Source organism: Dipodomys merriami, unplaced genomic scaffold (genome assembly GCF_024711535.1).
Source record: "Dipodomys merriami isolate MVZ:Mamm:240054 unplaced genomic scaffold, mDipMer1.0.p SCAF_10, whole genome shotgun sequence".
NCBI classification, from domain to species: domain Eukaryota; kingdom Metazoa; phylum Chordata; class Mammalia; order Rodentia; family Heteromyidae; genus Dipodomys; species Dipodomys merriami.
The window spans coordinates 22,437,484-22,460,555 of NW_027202271.1; the positions used below are offsets into that span (position 1 = coordinate 22,437,484).

At 37.8% G+C, this 23,072-nt stretch overlaps 1 long non-coding RNA gene across 1 annotated transcript in view; it reads left to right on the plus strand.

Moving 5' to 3' along the window:
- Positions 1-1,137: 1,137 nt before the first annotated feature.
- The window catches only part of LOC138837669 (uncharacterized), a 47,038-nt gene continuing 25,103 nt past the window's right edge, over positions 1,138-23,072 (plus strand). The window contains exon 1 of the long non-coding RNA XR_011375399.1: positions 1,138-1,369. This is a non-coding gene — a long non-coding RNA (uncharacterized lncRNA). The remainder of the gene's footprint in view (positions 1,370-23,072) is intronic.

Below are 23,072 nucleotides of genomic sequence, written 5' to 3' on the forward strand. Positions count from 1 at the left end.
CCCCACAAAGTTGTAAAGTTCATTTTCGACATAACGACTTGTACATCTCATTGTTGCAATGGGATTGCTCCTTTTCCTGTTCTAACACGATTGTATGTCTCTGAGAACTAGCTTTATTTAAATTATGGCTGAACGTTGCAGGTCTATTATTAGATAACAATGTGTCCAGCAGAACGTGCTTCTTTTTTCTTCTTCCTGTTCTAAGGAGCCAGGTGTGAAAAGAGGGAAGCTGGATATGTACATGACTTTCATTAAGTTTATTAATCAAATAATTATTCAGTGCTTCCTGAATAATTTTGTGAGTTTGGGGAATATCATGATCAACTTGATCTAAATCAACTTACGATTTAGATAGGGGACGATGATTTTACCTGATCAAATCCTTAGTGTAAGTTGGGTACTGTATGAGATGTATTGTAAACATCCATCTTATATAAACTTTCTAGAAAACCTATGAAATAAGTGTTACCAGCCTGATACAGATTTAAAAATAAAAACAAATAGCAGAGAGATTTGATAAACATGTTACAATGACCAGGAGAGGTAGGACTGAGACTTTATCCTAACTTCAAGATTATAGTCCTCTCTCTCTGCTCTTTTCTAGCTCTTTCTCAGCTCTTTCCTTCTCTTCTCTTCCCCAGCTCTCTTCTCTTTCCTAGCTCTCTTTCCCACCTTTCCCAGATGCTCTCTTTTCTAGCTCTTTTCTCTCTTTTCTAGCTATTTTCTCTATTTCCCAGCTCTCTCTTTCCCAGCTCTTTCTCTTTCCCAGATCTCCCAGATCTCTTTCCCAGGCCTTTCCCCACCTCGTAGAGGACCAAGATGGCCTGGTGCCAGCCGAAACGATGAATAAACCTACCCCTTACCTGAAAAAAAAAGATTATAGTCCTAACCAACTTGGAAATCCCCTGTACTCTTGTTTCTCTGAGGAAATGTCTGAACCTCACAGGCTCCATTCTGGTTTAATGAAGAATAAAATAGAGGTGGAGATGGGCACTGAGCAGGAAGGGGATGGAAAGAACCTTCCTTTGGATAGATGACATCATCAAGGAAGCTTCAAATACATACTATGTTCAAACAATAGGAGGTGTGTGGAGGGTGATGGGATGGGTGTCTTACCACAAACAGCCCAGCCATTTTCCTGCCATCTAGTTGTACCAGATAGAGCACTAGGCCATTTTGTTTCTGTGGTTTCTGCCAGTTCCTGAAAGAGATATGAACCAACAGGATAGGGTCACTGGGGAAATAGGTCAGGATCAGGGTTAGTAAGTACAAAGCAGGAATGGATCAGGAGCTGAATGCTTGGAGCTGCTGAATGGCAAGAAAAGACATGTGTCCCAGATGGCCAGAAGTCAGATGAGGAAGAAGCTGGGTGAGCATCCAAGAGGAAATTGAGACATTCAGTGTGTCTAAAATAGGACTGGCACAAATCCTTCCTAGCCAGCCCCACTTCTGAGGGATCTATCCTAGACCTTTAGGGGTTTGGTTTCTTAGGGCTGATGTCGTTTCCCCAAAATAGGCCCTGAATCCTTTATATTTTCTTAATGACTGCCATTTTACATGTCCTACAATATTTTTAAACTTTTGGGACATTGAGACTGATGGAAACTGGTGGAAACTGATGGAGACTGGTAAAAACTCTCCCAGAGTTCCTTAGAAATAATTTGAAGAAGAAGAGAGGAGAGAGGGAGGAGGAGGAGGAGGAGGAGGAGGAGGAGGAGGAGGAGGAGGAAGGAGGAGGAGGAGGAAGACAACTACACACTATCTGCAAGGTTACTGATTTAGTTGAGTAGATCTATTTAGCATGGACATCATAGCAGAATCAAAGGTACAGGATAAAGGAAGGGATGCTATGCTAGCCATTGACATACAAATGTACTCTATCATATTTCTGATTAGCTCATCAAGAGAGATGATGTTTTTCCCCCTTGAATATTTTAGGGGAAAACTCATCGAACATGGGTATTTTGCTGGCTTTTTAGAAAAGCTGTTGCTCTATTCCAAAAGGGACATTTGAAAGAGCAATTGTATACTTCTGAACAAGAGAGGAGGTGTACATTTTTTAATAGAGCTAAAATTGTAGAAGCTCAGATTGAAAAATCAGCTGCAAAAATTCTTTCTCCCACAGAGACCCTAAAGAATATTCTTGTAGGAGACAGCCTGCTTTCTTTTTATGTGTTTGTCATCTGTCTTCTCTTCTACAGAGAATCTCTGTAGGTGACTGAGAAAAATCTTGCACTATTTCTCCTTTTCTGTGGATTATCATTGAGATAATATTCTAGGTTTGTGTCCATCTTGAAAGTGATTATTATTCATCTCCAGATGTTTTGAGATAACATCTTTTCCCATTTTTATTCTTTTTCTTGTATAATTGAACAAGTGAAGTTACCTCCTACCATATACTTTTTTTGTAGTTTAAGTCTTTGTCATCATTTCTAAAAAAATCTTCTTTTAAATGTCATCTTAATGACATTGAAATTTTAGAGGTAACCCATACTACATTCTTGTAACATTAAAGCATATACAATTATTTCAAAGACACACGAAGTACTTATAAGCTATTTAAAAATGTGCTCCAGGGGCTGGAAAGGTGGCTCAGTGGTAGAACGCTTGCCTTGCAAGCATGAGGCCCTGGGTTCGATTCCTCAGCACCACATAAGCAAAAAGAAAAAAAAGCAGGAAGTGGCACTGTGGCTTAAGTGGTAGAGCGTTAGCCTTGAGCTGAATAGCTGAGGGACAGCGCCCAGGCCCAGAGTTCAGGCCCCACGACCGGACCCCCCCAAAAAAAATGTGCTCCAACTTTCCTGATGTTAACTTAGAAAATGTTTAAAGCGTAAGTTTTCACATTTCTAAAGTCTTAGAAAATTCGGATTCAATGAGACCTGAGTAAAATGTTTACTGGCATTAGGAGAAAATATTGAGTAATTTCTTTTTAATTTTAAGTTATGTATTCATTTATATTTTCCATTCAAGTCTATTTGGTTACCACCTAAGTTAGTCTCCAAGATTTGAGGTGCTATATATGAATGCTTATTGGAAAAATATTACATTTTGAATCTCTGGGTATATTGTTTTTTCTTATAAAATGCTAATAATGCTAATGTCTTTGGAAAATTTCCAAAGACATGATTCTCAGAGGAAGGTTTTATTAAATCCATCAAACATTTACTAGGCACATACTATCTTTCTGAGTTTGAGTGGGAGAATCAAAGATGAATAAGATTACATCCTTCTCAAGCTGCCTGTTTGAGGTACATAAGCAGATTAAGATATGATTGTGGGAGCATATGAGATAGAAAGGGTAATTTTTAACTGAGAAAATCATGGAAGGTGGAAAGCTATGAGAGAGGGCAGGAGGGAAGAGGGAGATATTGAGTATGCCAGGCAGGGAGAGTTATTTCAGAATGTAAGACTCATGAATGTTGCATTCAATCCAGGGGAGAGAATGGCCGCCTGTGCAGCAATGGTAGGGTGTAGCAGGCAGGGGTGGTGGTGGTAAATTTCATTAATTTGGGAGGGCAGGTGGGCCAGACTCTGGTGGGAGAGCTTGGATATCATATTGAAGAGATTGCATTTCAATTTATTTTCATTTGAGGAACTGCAGAAAGATTTGAATATGAATCTGATCTGTCATTTGTGGGCATACAAAATAGATTGAGTGATGCTGTGGTCATAATGTGGGACACGAGATAGAACACTATTTTAAGGAAAATGAGGTAGAAAAGTAGCATTACTGTCAGCATCTACTGTGTTCTCAAGACCAGTTATATTGAGCATGTTCCCTGACACAGTCTTAATTACAGGAGCAAGGAGGCAGTTTCAACATTGACTTTGTCATGTTAAATATGACAGATTTACTAATTTCCGTCTGTTTCTGTATACAAAGAACACTAGGTTTCTTGGGCATTAGGTATAAGCACGGCTTTCATTTCCAAGTGGAAATAAGAATTGGTATATAACTCTTTATATTTTGTTCTCCTGGTACAGTAGACATGGGAATATATGTAGCTACAGAAATATCATGAAAATAAAATAGGCCTACAAGTTTGAGCTAGCTAGAAGACTACATCTTAAGGTCATCCTAACTTGTAATGGACTTGGATGACACAGAGACAACTTCACCTGTGTTAAACCACCGAAATTTTTGGAGATGTTCATTACTGAAGTATATCATACACTGGATCTAATTAACTGAATAGTCTGCAATGATAGAAATGTTCTGTAGCTCCACTGTCCAATGTGCTAGCCTACAGATACATATGATTTACCGAGCACCTCAAGTGTGGCTAGTGTTCCGGAGGAACTGAATTTTAACTTTTATGTAGTTTTATTTAATTTTTTAATTTTTATTAGTCATGGGTCTTGAATTCAGGGCCTGGGAACTATCCCTGAGCCTTTTTGCTCAAAACTAGCTCTCTACAACTTTGAGTCACAGCTTCCTTTCCAGTTTTTTGGTGGTTAATTGGAGAGAAGAGTCTCATAGACTTTTTGCCTGGGTTGGCTTTGAGCTGTGATCCTCAGATGTCAGCCTCCTGAGTAGTTAGGAGTACAGGCATAAGCCACCAGCACCAGGCATCTAGTTTTAATTAATGTAAATTTAAGTAGGCATCCTGGTATTCTTTTTTAAAAAAAAAGTTTTATTAATTTCTAGAGAAAATCTGCCCAAAGCTTTCTAACTGGGAAGAAAATACTGGAGGTGGGGAAAACTTGAACCAAAGTGAGTCAATAGAAGGGGATCCTTGGTTATGAAGATCTGATGTCCAGTCTTTCAGCTACATTCAGATAATACTTCCTCAGAAAAGGAATTGTTTAGTTTTAGAATCAGATAAGCAAAGAACAAAATCTCCTTAAATGAAAGAAAACAGGGTATTGCTACTGTGTAATAGGTAGTATACTTAGTGGAGGATGATCCTTTAAGCAGACAATGTTGCTCTCATATGGCAAAACTCTATGCTGTAAATAAGTTGAACATGCTTTTAAGGCAGCATTACAATTCAAGGCCTACTGAGTAAATGCTGGAGTTTTTCTAGTGAATCTTTGCCAGCAAATGTTGAGAAGAAGGAAGATGTGTTGATCTATGGAGCGCTAGACCAGGACGCAAACCTTTAAAACACACAGGATTCTACTTCTCACATCTTATAAATGAGACATTTTGCAAGCCTTATTGTATAAAAGAGAAGCTCAAAATGAAAAGGAGATAAGCAGGAGGAATAGACAAACAACTGGGCGTTGGTCTGTGGATAACTCTAATAGAAAGTAGAAGAGGTATTTCAAAAGCATCCATTCACCGGTGAAGGCATGCATTGCCTTGGAAACCACATGAAAGAAACTAGTGAGCAAAAATGAGCAAACAATAAAAAAAAGAGGAAAAAGGAAAAGCAGGGGGTAAATCAATGTTTTGAAAGGCTCACTTTTAAGTGAATGGAGTCAAAGATAGAAGAAGAGCTAAATGCTCATGGTCCTAGCTACTCAGGAGACTGAGATTTGAGGATCACAGTTCAAAACCATCCTGGATGGAAAAACAAACAAACAAACAAAAAACACCTGTGAATCCAGAAGTGTGGCTATGGCTTAAATGGTAAAACACTAGTCTTTAGTGAAAAGGGACAGTGCCCAGGCCCCGAGTTCAAACCCCAGTATCAACACACACACACACACACACACACACACACACACACACACACGAAAAAAGGAGGTTTAAAAAGGATTATTTCTCCTTCCCAAGAAAATCTTTACATGTGGAAATATATGTAAAATAAGATGTGAATTTATCTCTCACCACAAGCTAAATTCTCTCCATATAAATCTTCCTCAAGGCAGAAGATGGTCCAGATCTTTCCTTTCCTATAGAAAATACCCTATTGCTTATTTGTGCAGCTTTCATTGAAATGTTAACAATTACCACCCAGGATAAACAGTCCAGTGAAAAATCAGCGCAATATGCATACAATTATAGCAAAGAGATTATGACTCCTCTAACTGAGAATCTGGGCTCAGTATTTGCCCCATTATTCATATTATGTATTAAAAGGGCATGATTTCTATTATCCAATTATCTTCTTTCCTCTTGTCTGGGATATTATTCAGAAGGGGTTATTGAAGATCCAATAAACCCAGGGAAGAGCTGTCCCCTCTCAGCCCCAGATCTAAAGCCCTTAATCCAAGCATTGTCTATATAATATGAGCTTGTCATTTAGTGGCTCCTCTCCTGTAGAGGCATTTCACTAACATAGACATTTTATTTTATTATTGTGAAAATACTGTGCAGAGGGGTTACAATTACATGGGTAAGTTAATGAGCACATTTCTCATCAAGCATTGTTGCCTCCTCCTTTGTTTCCCCTTCCCATCCCTTCCCATCCTTCCCCCCCCCGCCCCCCCCACCAAAATTGTAAAGTTCGTTTTTCGACATAACGACTTGTACATCTCATTATTGCAATGGGTCCTCCTGTATCCCTGTTTTAACGATTTGTTTTTTCCCTTCCCCTCCACATATACCAATATCATATATAGTGAAAGCAGGGGTTATACCCTGGGGGAGGGACATACAAAACAACAAAGACATAATCTTATAAATAAAACACGGACATTTTAGCAGTGTACTCGGCTGTCTTACTAAGTAGACATTCTGTTTATGTATTTGTATACAGATTTTTAGATCATCCCCAACACAAGTGATGCTAAATGATAGGCAGGTGTTTAGGGCATCCTAAAAATGAACAGAATGACCCCTAGTGGCTGGGTGGTGACAATCTGACTATAAGAGAGATAAAATGTTCAAAATATTTTCACTAAGAGAGGTATGGTGTGTCTCTTATGATGTAGGAGATAGATTAGAGGTCAGGACTCACAGGCAGGACAATTAGCAGTCATTACCAAAGACTAGAATAGTCATTTATACTCCACGTAAAAGGAAATGTTCATTATCATACTTTATCAGTGTGAGCTGGCATATAACACATGCCTGGCTTTACTATGTTAATGGTGGCATGACCTAAAGTGACTTAAAAAGAATGAAGGCAAACAGCAAATAGTCCCATATCTATAGGTTCTGTTTCTGCTGCTCATCTATTTTTCCTACCACACTAGAGAAACTATGAACTTCTTAAATACATGGTGACAAGTTAATTAATGAAGCTCAACAAGACACAGGTCCAAATTAACACTCGTAGGGCTTAATGGGGTTCAAAGCTCTAATGACTAAGAATGCATAGACCTTTAAATGGGGTTATTAATCATATTACATGATGATTTTAGACACCTATACAGTCCTTCTATCATAACTAGAGAAAAATATGCAAAGGAATTTCGTAAGTGAAAAATTGAAATCTTGATTCATTTAGAAAAATTTACATCCCTCCCCCACAGTGTAACCCCCGCTTTCACTATATTTGATGTCAGTATAACATGTGGAGGAGATGGGGACAAACAAGTCGTTTAAGGATTCAGGTGGACCTGTTGCAACAATGAGAAGTACAAAATGTCATGTCAAAACCAGCTTTACAATGTCGGTGTGGGGGGGGGACGGGGGTATAATTGGGTGGGGGGAGGGGGGTAAAATTGGGTGGGGGGAGGGGGGAGGCGGGGAAGGGAAGTGAAGGGTAAACAAAGGAGGAGGCTGCAATGCTTGGTAAGAAATGTATGCATTATCCTGCCCATGTAATTGTAGCCCCTCTGTACAGTATGTTCTCAAATAAAATAAAATACAATTAAAAAAAAATAAAATTAAATTAAAAAAAAAAGAAAAATTTACACATTGTGGAGTATAATTTAAAATCTTAAGTTTGGTTTGGTTAACAGGCTTTATCACACTTTTTTTTAATAGCTATTTCTCCACATTTTTTTTTTTATTGTGAAAATACTGTACAGAGGAGTTACAATTACATGGGCAAGATAATGAGTACATTTCTTATCAAGCATTGTAGCCTCCTCCTTTGTTTACCCTTCCCATCCCTTCCCATCCTCCCCCCTTCCCCCTCCCTCCCTTGCCCTCCCATCACACCTTTTCTTGTGGAAGTGAAACTTCATCAGTGATCAGTGATTTCCAATCATCAGAATGATCTGAGGACCATTGAAAACTCATAAAGTTTCAGGGTCACTTCCTATGGATACTCTGATATTGTGAGTCTGGTGTGAGGCTTCAAAACTTCTATTTTTTTAAAGTGCTCCAAGCCAGGAACTGGTGGCTCAGGCCTGTAATACTAGCCACTCAGGAGGCTGAGATCTGTGGATAGCAGTTTGAAGGGAGCCTAGGCAGGAAGTAGGAAGTAGGAAGTGGAGTCGTGGCTCAAGTGATGCAGTGCTAGTTTTGAGGGGGAAAGAATGGTTAAGTGACAGCACCCAGGCCCTGAGCTCAAGGCCTAGGGGCTGGGGGTGGGGGGTGGGGTGAGTGGGGGGAGTGTTCTGGCTCTAGAGATCTCTAGCTCAGAGAATTTATTCAGAAGCTCAAGATTACATAAAAATAGTCTGATAGATTTGAAATATTAGATGTGAAAGGTATACTTAGAAAGAAAAACATGGGGATGGAAGAGGAAAATTGGGAGAGAGCAGGGGAAGGGGTGACATGGTTCAAAGAGAAATGTAGTTATTACCTGACTTATGTAACTGTAATCCCTCTTTATAGCGCCTTTATAATAACAATAATTTTTTTAAAACAACAGCAGCAGTATCACCACCACCAAAAACAAAACAAACAAAAACAACAACAAACAAACTCACTTTCCAGGAGTGGTGATAAATGCCTGTAGTTCCTAGCACTTGAGAGAATTGAGGAAAGAAGATTGTGACTTGGAGACCTGCAAAACCTGGTCTTAAAAACAAAACAAAGAAAAGAAAAATCTTGATTTTGTTCACCTTTGAGCTTTTCAATAAACCTTTTATATGTGGGATAAGGTGAATCTCTTGGAAACATGCACCTGCACAGAAGACATGACACTTCCCTACGCATGTCTTAATTTCTAATAAGTCTACAGAGAAGCCTTCCAAATTTTTGATGTTTGTAAGCTTTGCCTGAGCAGCCAGGAGTACAGTGTTGTGACTTTTTTTTTTAAACTAGGAGGTGTTCCAGGGCAGACAGGTTCATCTGGAGCTGAGAAGTCCTGCAGGACCTTGTTTCTGCCAGTCAAGGCAAAACACAATCTGGGCAGGATTCCAAACTCAGCTGACATTCCTAAACCAAAGAGAAGATCCCCACAAGCTTTCCAGCTTTCTCTCCAGGGGTGGGTTGGACTTGTTGCCATGGAGACAGACCCTTTACCAGCAGAAATACATTTGCCATTTGATCCCTAAGAGTAAACTGGTGAACTGACCATGGCTGTGGAGCTGGAGGCCAAGTCTTCTGAAACAATCATCACTAGTTTACTCAACAACTCTGCTAACTTGGAACATAGCTTTCTTTTCTTTTCTTTCTTTCTTTCTTTCTTTCTGAATGAGTGCCATCGCATTCCTGCAAACATGACTCAACTATACAAGCCTCTCTCACTGGGCTGAGTGGCTTCAATGGGTGGATTTACAGCCCTTGCAAACACAGGGCACATTTCTTTGTTTCCTTTCAGAAATGGAGGAGTGATTCATTTTCGGTAAACAAAGCAGGGATTAGGGACATGTTTACTAGTCTGGAATTCAGCTTCCCCTGAATGCAAGGCTTTCAACTCCTAGTAAAGGCATTGTGCATTTCAAACAGTTATCTATCTCTATTAATCCACTTTCTTTCTTCCCAGCATGGAAAAGATATATAATTTAGCTCTCACTCAAATCCAAATGAGATGACTTTCAAAAGGCCATTCAGGCCTTCATGTTTGTCCTTTGCAAGAACAAGCAACAGCGATTCTCAAGAATTTAAATGCAGACACTGTTGGCAGCCAGCAATGGTTTCCGCTGGAGGAATGCAAAAGAAAATTTTACTTTACATTTGCGCCGTGCCACTCTTGACATTGATGGGTCCTGTGTTCACCAGGGTGGGGAGAGAATTAAAATATCTTACCTGTCTGCACAATATCCTTGGTGGTAATACAACAATAAAATATTCAGCAGTAGGATAAATTTACTGTTGGAACTGACAGGCCAAGTTGAAACTGGTCTGTGCCTACTTTCTTTAGCTTAGCTTTCTATCATAACAGCTGTGTTCCAGAGAGCCCATATTGTCTCAATTATAAAGTCAACTCAAAGACATTAGCACTAGATTGCTTCAGCACGTCTGAAATATTTCTAACTGTTGACAAAAGGTTCACTTTCATTATGCTGAGTTCCAGAGTAAGACTATGGTAATAGGATCATTGCCTCAGAGTTTCATCATTCATATGGTCCCAGAAAATGACTATAACTTTCTAGAATTATCCCACAATGATTCAAAGGAAGTGGTTTTCAAGTCAGTAGGATCACAGAGGCAGGGCATATTTTCCTATCCATTTATTTATTAGCAATGGGTCACAGATAGCCAGGTTTTTGTTTTTTGTTTTTTTGACACAAATCTCCTCATTTCCAAAAGGATGTTAGAAATAGCTCAGCTAATGTACCATAAAAGTTCAATTCTAGTTTTGATAATGAACCTAAAGTGCATATTAATAAATGGCCCTATTGCTGCATGTACCGAAATGTCAGAGTTTTGTTTTTCCATGCCCTCCCTTTCCTTGTAGTCTAAACAAATGCTCTGCACAGAAACTCAACATCGACTCTGAATAAACCCTCTTTAGCTCAGTATTTTTAGTGTTATGTTAGGATATAGAGGAGGAATGGAATTTTATCTTTACCCTGTAGTTTTTAGTTGAGCTGAAACTTTGTAAAAAAGAAAAGAGAGAAATAAACCCAACAAGTTTACTTAACATGCATACCCAGAGAAATCAGTCTCCAGGAGGTAGCTTAGACCAATGCTTAAAGACTATGTGGGGATAAAATAAAAATGCTCTCAGCTAGTCCTGGTAGGCATATTTCCAACTGTTGTGTGGCCTTGCTACTAATAATTGCAGAACTTGTCCTAAAACCTGGTCTTGTTTTGGCTAGCAGCCATAATTACTTGATCAGCTCTTTTTTTCTTTTTCTTTTCTTTTTTAGTTGCCAATCTATGATTACTCTTCCTTCCTCTGCCTCTAGAGTACTGGGATTTTAAGTGTGTAGTACCACTAGTAGATGCTAAGAACATTGTTACATGTAAAAAGAGGAATAATCCTGTCATTGAGGATTCATCGGTGCAGAAAGCGTCTAGCCCTGTGGCAAACCTTCTCTTGTGTTTTTAGGTAGAAGGAGAGTCCATAGAGATGTACATGTTGTTTCCAATTGGTTGGGGCTAATAATCTGGAAAGTTCATCAGTAAACTGGATTTGGTGATATCTGGTGGCTGATCATTTGGGGTTATAAATCAAAATTTCAATGTACATTCAGGAAGGTGGGCAGTCTTTTGTTTGTAAGGCTGTTAGTGTCAACTGAACCTTAGCTCTTCTCTTCCCCATTATCTGTCCCTTGTCACTAAATTTAGGACATAATTTTTTTTAAAAAATCAACTTCTTTTGAGTAATAGGGTGGATATGGAAAGTGAAATTTTTTACTTTCTTTTTTTTAATTTAATTTAATTTTATTTGTGAACATACTGTACAGAGGAGTTACAATTACATGGGCAGGATAATGTGTACATTTCTTACCAAGCATTGCAGCCTCCTCCTTTGTTTACCCTTCACATCCCTTCCCAGCCTCCCCCCTCCCCCCAATCCCAATCCTTCTCCTTCCCCCCCTTCCCCCCCCCCACACCGACGTTGTAAAGCTCGTTTTGGACATGACAACTTGTACTTCTCATTGTTGCAACAGGTCCACCTGTATCCTCAAACAACTGATTTTTCCCCATCTCCTCCACAAGTTATACTGACATCAAATATAGTGAAAGCAGGGGTTATACTGTGTGGGAGGGACATACAAAGCAACAAAGAGATAATCTTATAATTTATTACAGAAGTTCAAATTCCATTAGACTGAACAGTGGAATAACTCCTTATTTTTTTTTTTCTCCTAGAAAGATCTCTGCTCTGAAAGTAGTCACAAAGTGAGATGCATTTGATTTCTGTATTTAGTGATGACTAGGTGTCTTGCTTTTCTTTCATCATATTTCAAATTTCATTTTTTGATGAATTTTCTCATCTATTGACTTAACCAGGGATATAAATTGTTAGCATTTATTACATTATATATTATATATGTTAGCATATATTATATATAAAACACAAACATGTATAACAATTTAGATATGTATATATATGTTGACAATTTAATAATATGTACTATATATAATGTATATGTAATAATATATATACACATATATATAGCTATATGTACATGTCTTTATTAATGCTTTAATCATTTGCCTTTCTTGAGTTTTTGGTCATGGAGAGGCAAGGAAAAATGTTCTACTGTTCTCTGAAGATTCACTGAAATTAACTGACAATAGATCACCTGGAAAAAAGGCATACACATTTATCAACATGCATGGGTCATGAGAGCATCATAAGAAGGTGATTACCCAATGATGGTTGGGAGAGAAAAATGAGGGATGTAAGCAGTTTTGAAGGGTAATAACTGAAATTCAGGTGAACAGACAATAGCTTATAAATGATGCTCTGAGAAGGTGAATGGACCAAAGAGCAGACAATAGCTTGTGACAAAGTGTCAGTGCAGAGTAACTTTTTTCAGTTTTCTTCCTGCCATATGACTTTTCTCTTCCATGATTAATTGGATACATAGAGAAGAGTGAAGACAATTGTGTTCCCTCTGGCTGGAGGCTGCATTTAGGTGGACATATTTCAGAAAAAAAGCTCCTCCCTGAACATAGAGTGGAGGAACAAGGGAAGATTAGAGACTTTTGTTTTCAATTCTTCTAACTTCTTTAAATTCAAAGTGCTCAACATGTTAAAACATCATACTTTGGTGTATTGTCTTCTGATTTTCCAAAGTCATGAATTTAAATGTATTTGGAAGTTTTAGTTGTTTTATGGATAATGCTCCAGTGACCCATGGAGTTTGAGGCTAGAATTGTTCTAAATTTGTACCATTCAAATTGAATCCAATTTTGCAGACATTTTTTCCTATCATAATTATGATACTTCTCCTGAACTGAAGGTTGCTACTCTGATCCATTTAATAAATGTTGAAATTGGAAAGCCTACTTAGACCTTACACTTTAATATTAAAGTGAGGGCTCTATTTCCCAGTTTGTATAAAAGACTAGTTCAACTCAAAGTTCCATTGTCATTGGGAAGGGTGAGAATCTAAATATTCTACCCATGGCCATCATCGTCAGAGCATTCATTTAGAATGCTCTGAAGGGAAACTATTTGAAAATATTCTTGGAGCTGTTTTGTCCCCAGTTCCTGCCTGCTTGTTAGCTCAGAGAAGGTATGGCCTAACTCTGAGGAGCATATGGCTGTTCACAGAGAAGCAGTTAGGGTCCCTTAGGACCCCACGTAAGTGGTAACAGTGGGTGGAAGAAGTGACCTATATTTTTTAAAGTTAAAGACCATATTCTGTAGAGCAAAGTAGGATAATTAATATGTATATCAAAATAAATCAGCATTGTCCTTTGATCTGCTAGTGTTGCAGATCTAAGGTCACATGGGTCCTCCAGTATCTCCTAGACATAAAACTGACATTCCTTGATTTTAAAATCAAGATCTTAAAGGTTCAGAGAAGCTAAAATGACTCAAAAACGTACACCGCTAATAAGGGATAGCTGAGACTCAAACCTACATCTCTGAGGTTCTAAAATGTATAATAAGCACAGTTTTAAGAGCATCCAGAGCAGTGTCTCGAATATCTATTTACCTTTTATTAAAGGAGTTTCTATTTTTTTTCATTCCTTTCATGAAACTTAAAGCGATCAGGTCAATTGTGCAGGAAATATTTGGTTGCCTTTTCTCTAAAGTAAAAGAGACTGCATTTTGCACAAGTAAAGATGTAAAAATCAGTATATATTATTCCAATTAAGGGGCAAACTAAAAATGAGCACAAGTACATCAAACAGGAAGCATGTAGCGAAGATGTAAAGGAGAGAAAATATCTTCACCTTCTGTTCTTTGGAGGTCAAGGCTAAGACTCCTATAAAAGACAGAATAATGTAGAGAAGTTTATACATTGACTTAATATGTTTTTATACAATGTGGGGGTCATCACAGGAAATGAAACTCACCAAAGGCAGTTAAACCTGAGTCTATTCTACAGCAGTTTGATGGACGAGAGAATTGTAGGGAAATGTGACCATATAAACCTGTAATCCCAGCACTCTAGAGGCAGATGCAGGCTGAGCTGTAGGGAAATAGGGTTGATCTGAGTATGAGAAGTCCTGTAAACTGAGGGAAACATAGGAAGGTCTGTTTGCTTGATTTTCTCATTATGTCTCTTCATCTTTGTTTCCTCTGAGAAAAGGGAGAACACCTGTCCTAGAAAGGTCTTATGACCTTTAGGAGGTGAGAAAGTCCTTGGGATTCAGGAGCTGCTTCTGATGAGAAGCATATGGGAAGATTAGAGAGATCTTCCTGCTTCTGCTGTTTTCTGCTCAAAATATCCAATAGGCCAAGAATGCTCTATTTTTCATAGGTTGAAACTAAACCCCAACAAGCAACTTCTGTGTGGGTTTGCAGGAAGGCAAAGGGCACCAAGACATGAGCTCCATTCTAAAGTATGTGGCTTTTAGACTCAGACAGATCTGTACAATCCTGGCTCTGTAATATCATAGCTCTGAGACACAAAGATGTCTACGAGGCTCTTGGTTTTTCAGAAATCCTGAGTTGTGGATTCAGAATGGGATCTGCCAGATAAAAGTTAAGATTATTGAGTCTTTGATGGTGTGTCTGCTTTTCTTTATTTTTACTTTTATTTTAATTTTTATTATAAAGGTGATATTCAGAGGGGCTACAGTTACCTAAGTCAGGTATTGAGTACATTTCTTTTTGAATAGTATCACCCCCTCTCTCTTTTTCTCCCAGGTTTTCCCTTTCTTCTCCACTCTGTCTCCCAACTTGTATAGTTCATTTCCAACATAGTGTCTAGTGAGTATCAGTGCTGAATTAGTTTACCATTGTTCCACTGATTCTGGGTGTCTCCTTCTCCTCCCCAAATCAGATAAATGTACATACAAGACAAAAGGTACAGGAGTCAAAAACAGGGACAAAATGGAAGAAAACATTTTTTAAAAAAGCACTGCAAAAAGTAAAATGAAAAACCTCGATTCCACTTCTTGGAGTTCATTTCAATAAGCATCATTTTATATGATCATATGCACATAGCTATTGAGCCCTTGTGATTCTCTCCTAAGAATATCCTTGTTTGGTCTCACTGTGTGAATGTTTAGAGTCCTGTTTAATTAATCATGTCCAAGTGGATTTTTTTGTCTTTTACTATCCATTGGGTTTACTTACAGATTTATAGGTACATTCTAATTATTACAAATAAGGGAAACCATACAACCTATGTTTCTTTGGGAATGGCTTAATTTGCTTAATATAATTTTCCCCAAGTCTTTCCATTTCCTTATAAATGGGGCAATGTCATTCTTTCTGATGGAAACATAGAATTCCATTGTATACACATACCACATTTTCTTTCTTTTTTTTTGGTGTTTTTTTAATTGTAAAAATAGTGATAGGGATTACAGTAACATGAGTAAGGTAATGAGTACATTTCCTCCTCCTTTGTTTATCCCCTACTATTCCTTCTCTCCCTACCTGCCCAACTCCTCTCCCCGCCCTAAATTGTAAAGTTTGTTTTCAACATAGTGTCTTGTAAATCTCATTGTTACAATGAGTCAACCTGTATCCTTATTTTAGCATTTTGTTATTTTCCTTTCCCTCCTCAAATTACAAAAGTGTATATACAAGATGCAGGGCATCAACATCAAATACAATGAAAACAGGGGTTATACTGTGAGGAAAGAACATAGAAAAGAAACAAAACAATGACATAGTACATTTTAAATATGTTAAAAAAAAGCAAGAAAGAAACAAAAACCAGTTGGGTTCCTTTCCTATCTTGGTGTTCATTTCACTTAATATCATCTTACATAGTCATATGTACATACCTTTTGACCTTTTCTGCTTGTCCTAGACATATAGTAGTTATTGCAAATAAAGGAAACCATGGGACCTATGTTTCTTTGGGCCTGGCTTACTTCACTTAATATAATTTTTTCCAAGTCTTTCCATTTCCTAACAAATGGGACAGTGTCATTCTTTCTAATGGAGGCATAGAATTCCATTGTGTATCTATACCACATTTTCTTGATCCATTCATATACTGAGGGGTATCTGGGTTGGTTCCATATCTTAGCTATGGTAAATAATGCTGCAATAAACATAGTTGTGCTGGTAGCTTTAGTGTGGTCTTGTTTGTAAACATTTGGGTAAATGCCCAAAAGTGGGATTGCTGGGTCATAGGGGAGTTCTATGTGAAATCTTTTGAGGAACCTCCATACTGCTTTCCAAAGTGGTTGAACAAGTTTACATTCCCACCAACAATGAAGTAAGGTTCCTTTCTGTCCACTTCCCCTCCAGCATCTGTTGTTGTTAGAGTTCTTGATTCTAGCCATTCTAACTGGGGTGAGGTGGAATCTCAATGTTGTTTTGATTTCTTTTATGGCTAGAGAAGTTGAGCATTTCTTCAATATACCACATTTTTTTTATCTATTCATTCACAGAGAGGCATCTGGGTTGATTCCATATCATAGCTCTGGTAAACAATGCTGCAATGAACCTGTTGTACTGGTGAATTTATTGCAGCCTGGTTTGTGGTCATTTGGGTAAATGTCTAGGAGTGGGATTGCTGGGTCATAAGGAAGGTCTTTATTTAGTCTTTAAGGAACCTGTGACTGCTTTTCAATCCAGTCCTGGTTTTACAGCTAGCTGGGCTGAAACTTTTTTTTTTAAATCCAATTGGCCAAACAGTCTAGTATGCCAGGTTCTTTTGATTTATGTAGATTCCTCTTTCTCACAGGATATTTTTGTTTCTTTTTAAAATAGAGGTGAAATACACACATCATAAAATTAAATATTTTAAATGTCATTTAGTATATTCACAATGTTATGCAACCATTATGTACTGTGAATTCCAAAACATTTCCTTGATCTTGAATAAAAATTGCATACCAGTTAAACAATCAATTCCTTGTACTCCTTCCCCTCATTTCGGGTACCAGTCTGCCCTCTGTCCCTGCAGATTTGTCTATTTCTATAAGGGAATCAAGTAATACGTGACCCTTTGTGTTCAGAAGTAAGTTAACACTATCTAGTTTGTAGTTATAAAAATACATCTTGGTTTTTGTGTAAATTGGGAGAGTGGTTATGACACTCATTAAAATAACCCAAGAAAACAAATGTAATGTATTGGATGATGATAGAGATGAGGGGAGAAATGAACAGATTTGAGAAATATTTAGAAGACAGATGAACTAAGTCTGGATGAGTAGATAAGGGAAGAAAGGTAGAGGGAAGAGTCAGGAATAACTCCTAGTTTTCTGAATTGATTGGCCGTGAAGCTACTTCTCAGACTAGGGAACCTAGGATGAGGAACACATTTGAGGAATGTGGCCAAGGAGAAAGACAGTGATCCCAATGACATAGAGTTGAGTTGAAAGAGAGCACCCAGGAAGTATGACTCAAGTAGAGTGCCAGACATTTGCAAGAAAGCTGAGCAAGTGTTTGAGGCCCCGAGTTCAAATCCTAAGTTCAGTACTGGCAAGAAGAAGGAAGAAGAAAAAGAAGGAGAAAGAAGAGGAGGAGAAGGATGGGGAGAAGAGGGAAGACTAGAAGGAGAAGGGAAGTATAGGGAGAGAGAAGAGGAGAGTGTGTTGGAGGAACTGTGCAGGCTTGCTTCCACCTTGGGACTTGTCCTGTTTCTTCTCCCTGGAGCCTGGAATAGTCTTTCCTCAGGGATCAACAAGGTTCACTTTCTCATCTGGGTGAAATGTCAGCTCACATGTCACTTTCCTACTAAAGTTCCCTGTTCATTTTACTTAAGTAAAATGAACTGCTTTCTTTCTTTCTTTCTTTCTTTCTTTCTTTCTTTCTTTCTTTCTTTCTTTCTTTCTTTCTTTCTTTCTTTCTTTCTTTCTTTCTTTCTTTCTTTCTTTTCTTTCTTTCTTTCTTTTCTTTCTTTCTTTCATACCTTACGGGGGAGTTACAATTACATGGGCAAGATAACGAATACATTTCTTATCAAGCATTGTTGCCTACCCTTTGAGCCACAGCGCCACTTCCCTCTTTTTTTTTTTTATTGTGAAAATACTGTACAGAGGAGTTACAATTACATGGGCAAGATAATGAGTACATTTCTTATCTAGCATTGTAGCCTCCTCCTTTGTTTCCCCTTCCCATCCCTCCAATCCTCTCCCTGCCCCCCCCCAAAGTTGTAAAGTTCGTTTTCGACATAACAACTTGTACATCTCATGGTTGCAGTGGGTCCACCTGTATCCCTATTTAAACGATTTGTTTTTCCCCTTCCTCTCCACAAATTATACCGACATCAAATACAGTGAAAGCAGGGGTTACACTGTCGGGGAGGGACATACAAAGCAACAAAGAAATAATCTTATAAATGTGTTAGAAACAATCGCATGAAAGAAAAAAAACCATTTGAATACATATCTTAGGGTTCATTTCCCTAACATCACCTTATCTGACCTTTTCTGCTTGACTCAGACATATACTAGATATTGCAAATAAGGAAAACCATGGGACCTATATTTCTTTGGGACTGGCTTACTTCACTTAATATAATTTTTTCCAAGCCTTTCCATTTCCTACAAATGGGGCAATGTCATTCTTTCTGATGGAGGCATAGAATTCCATTGTGTATAAATACATTTTCTTGATCCATTCATCTACTGAGGGGCATCTGGGTTGGTTCCATATCTTAGCTATAGTAAATAATGCTGCAATAAACATAGTCGTGCTGGTAGCTTTAGTGTAGTCTTATTTGTGATCATTTGAGTAAATGCCCAAAAGTGGGATTGCTGGGTCATAGGGGAGCTCTATGTGGAGTCTTTTGAGGAACCTCCATACTGCTTTCTAAAGTGGTTGAACAAGTTTACACTCCCACCAGCAATTGTTGCCTCCTCTTTGTTTTCCCTTCCCATCCCTTCCCATACTCCCCCGCATCCCCGCCTGATCCTCCCCACACCCAAGTTGTAAAGTTCATTTTTCGACATAACGACTTGTACATCTCATTGTTCCCTCTGCCTTATTTTGCATTCTCTATCTTCTCTCCATCTTCATTTCATAGGATTTATTATTTTGATTTTCCCTATGTTCCTTTATCTGGAATGCTTCCTCACCTCTTCAAGAGAACTGTACTGCTTAGTTAAAATCTTATCTCCTCTAGGAAGCCTTCTTGGAGATCCGTGAAGCTCATTTCTCTCTTGAATGTCTCTATCACTTTACATAGTAATGTTGGCTGACCCCGGACTCACTTCTACTAGCTTGTGAGCTCCAGAAGAACAGGGATTTTGTCTTTATTTTTAAGACCACCTAGCACAACACCTGGCACATAGATGTCTAGAAAATATTTCTTGTATGAAAGATTTTTTTTAAAGGAAAGCTGTGAATGAAAGTAGCATTTTGTCTTTATTTTTAAGACCACCTAGCACAACACCTGGCACATAGATGTCTAGAAAATATTTCTTGTATGAAAGAAGATTTTTTTTTAAAGGAAAGCTGTGAATGAAAGTAGCAAGACTCTCCATCCAGAGGGAGGCTCCAAATTGAAGTCCAATGAAGTCCTCTTGGAGTATGAATTTTATATTATTTGGCTTCTCCCATCTTTGCATTGGTTGCTTGATAGCTTGTGCATACACTACCCTGGCTCTTTTTATTAGTTGAGCTGGCACCCCGGGCATTATGAGAAGGATAAACATTTTGAGTGGATACTCACACAATTAAGGAGAAGCCCAAGGAGCTATGGGAACAAGAAACAACATGATGGGACACACATTATCTGGTGTGTGTGTGTGTGTGTGTGTGTGTGTGTGTGTGTGTGCACGCACGCACATGTGCACATGTGGTTGATGCCCCTGGGTATTGTCTCTGAAATTTTTGGCTCAATGCTAACACTACCACTTGAACCACAGCTCTACTGCTACTTTTTTTGGTGATTAATTGGAACTAAGAGTCTCATGGATTTTTTTCCTAGTGACTAGTTTTGAGCTGTAAGCCTCAGATCTCAGCCTTCTGTATAGCTAGAATTACAGAAGTGAGCCACTGTCATTGGGCCAAGTCTGCTACTTTTTATCCTTAGTTACCTAACAGTTCCCTGAAAGAAAATTCTTTAAGGACTAGGGTACACACTAAAGGATGTCTTTTTTCTCTACTGCCATTGAATGGCATTTGAGTGTTTGTTTTTTTTTTTGTACTTTTGTTCCCAAGATGTATTTCTTCTTTTTCTATGAATATCTCCATTACCTTTGAATAATTAGTTTTTTCTATCACGTGCATTGTTAGTTGTACTTTCAGTCAATATATCTTTACTCTCCTTTTCTAAAGAATAGAAGAGCACATAGCAACTTGTAAGACAAGCATTGTCTTTGCCTTAGACTATTGACATTTCAGAGTATGAAAAATGGTGAGGACTGAATTATCAGAATGACTCCATAGCTATACCATTCTGTAATTTCTACTCTTCTGATCTCTGTCATGATTACTGTCATTTATAAGCAGCCCAGTTGTTTAGATTCTCCTTTGATTTAAAGGTAATTTAGGTGATTTAACAAGTACTTTTAATTGATTCCTTTCTGGGGATTACATGTCCAGAGCTGGACTTTGCTGAAGCATCCAAAAAATCTTGATATGAATTGAGAATATTACTGCCAGTTGTTTAGATGGTCCAAAAGTTTGCTGAATACAGAGGTTATTAGATGATTATACACACATACCTTAAATATTTACTTGATCACCATTCACATAAATAGAAGCTATTTGATAGAAGCTATTTATTTAACCATACTTATGTTTCTTTTAGGAATACTCATACTGAAACTGGATTTCCTATGATTTCAAATCCTAATTTCATTAATTTGAAAAACTTAGTAGTTTATCAAACAAAAATAAGACAGGATTCCAGAGTTTTAAAAAATATTTTTTTTGCATTGTTGGTAGGAATATAAACTTGTTCAACCACTTTGGAAAGCAGTATGGAGGTTCTTCAAAAGACTCCCCGTAGAGCTCCCCTATGATCCAGCAATCCCACTTTTGGGCATTTACCCAAATGATCACAAACAAGACCATACTAAAGCTACCAACACAACTGTGCTTATTGCAGCATTATTTACCATAGCTAAGATATGGAACCAACCCAGATGCCCCTCAGTAGATGAATGGATCAAGAAAATGTGGTATATATATATATATATATATATATATATATATATATATATATATATATATATACACCCACACCCACACACAATGGAATTCTATGCCTCCATCAGAAAGAATGATATTGCCCCATTTGTTAGGAAATGGAAAGACTTGGAAAAAATTATATTAAGTGAAGTAAGCCAGGCCCAAAGAAACATAGGCCCCATGGTTTCCCTTATTTGCAATAACCAATATATGTCTGGGACAAGTAGAAAAGGTCAAAAGCTATGTACATATGACCAGATAAGATAAAGCTAAGTGAAATAATCCTAAGATAGGGACATAGTGGTTTTTTCTTTCGTGCTATTGCTTCTAACATAGTTATAAGGTGATTTTTTTGTTGTGTTGTATATATATATATATATATATATATATATTGGTATAATCTGGGGAAGGGAAGGGAAAAAATGAAATGTTTAAACAGGGATACAGGTTGACCCATTGTAACAATGAGATGTACAAGACACTATGTTGAAAAATGAACTTTACAATTTTGGGGGAGGGAGTGTAGTTGTGGAGGTGGGAGGAAAGGGTTGGTAGGAGAAAAACAAAAGAGGAGGCAACAATGCTTGATAAGATACTGTACAGAGGGGTTACAGTTACATGAGCAAGGTAATGAGTACATTTCTTATGGAGCATTGTTACCTACTCCTTTGCTTTTCCCCTACCATCCCTTCCCTCCCCACCTCCCGACTCCTCCCTCCCCACACCAAGTTGTAAAGTTCGTTTTCAACATAGTGTCTTGTACATCTAATTGTTACAATGGGTCAACCTGTATCCTTATTTTAGGCATTTTGTTATTTTACAAAATGTCCCTGATAATGACAACTCACTTGATTCAATTGAACAGGATCTTTTTTATATTAATTACTTAATTTTCCTATAAGTCTTTCCTTTTTTCCCCCATTCATATTTTTTAAACTTACCCAACTGTTCGATTAAATTGTGAGATTATAATAACAAACAACTGGCAAAACAGATTTGGGAATAAATGTGCTGGACTGAATGGTTAAGTACTCAACTGAATTAGACAAGGATAATGCATGGGACATATAAGATACAACCAACTGTCTGGGAAAACATGGCTTACTTTTGGAAAGTAAAGAACTTTTTCCTTGGATAAAGGGTGCCATTGAACTGCACTTTAATTTAACTTATATTTTACCTTAGAGCATCTAATTTGTTGTAACTAGAATGTGTCTATACATCTACAAGTAAACACGCTGGATTATAAGACAAAAAATACAACTGGACTTGAAAATATATTTTTAATGTTTTATTCTGTAATACCTCTTCTTGACTTTTCCAACTAGATGACAATCGATTCATTTTTTTTGACTCTGATAAGTATCCATCATACTGAACTAATGTGTTTTTTGTATTGATTTATTTAAGCTATTTATTTTCAAGCAAACATATAATAGCATTTCCAATGTGATTGGCCCTGTTTCTGAATGCAAGGCTAATCTGTTTGAGTACTAGAGCCTACAGAAAGCCCAATATAGAATGTGAGTGCTGGGTCATAGGGGAGCTCTATTTCGAGTCTTTTGAGAAAGCTCCATACTGCTTTCTAAAGTGGTTGAACAAGTTTACACCTCCACCAACAATGCAGTAGGGTTCCCTTCTGTCCACATCCCCTCCAGCATCTGTTATTAGATTTCTTGATTATAGCCCTTCTAACTGGGGTGAGGTGGTATC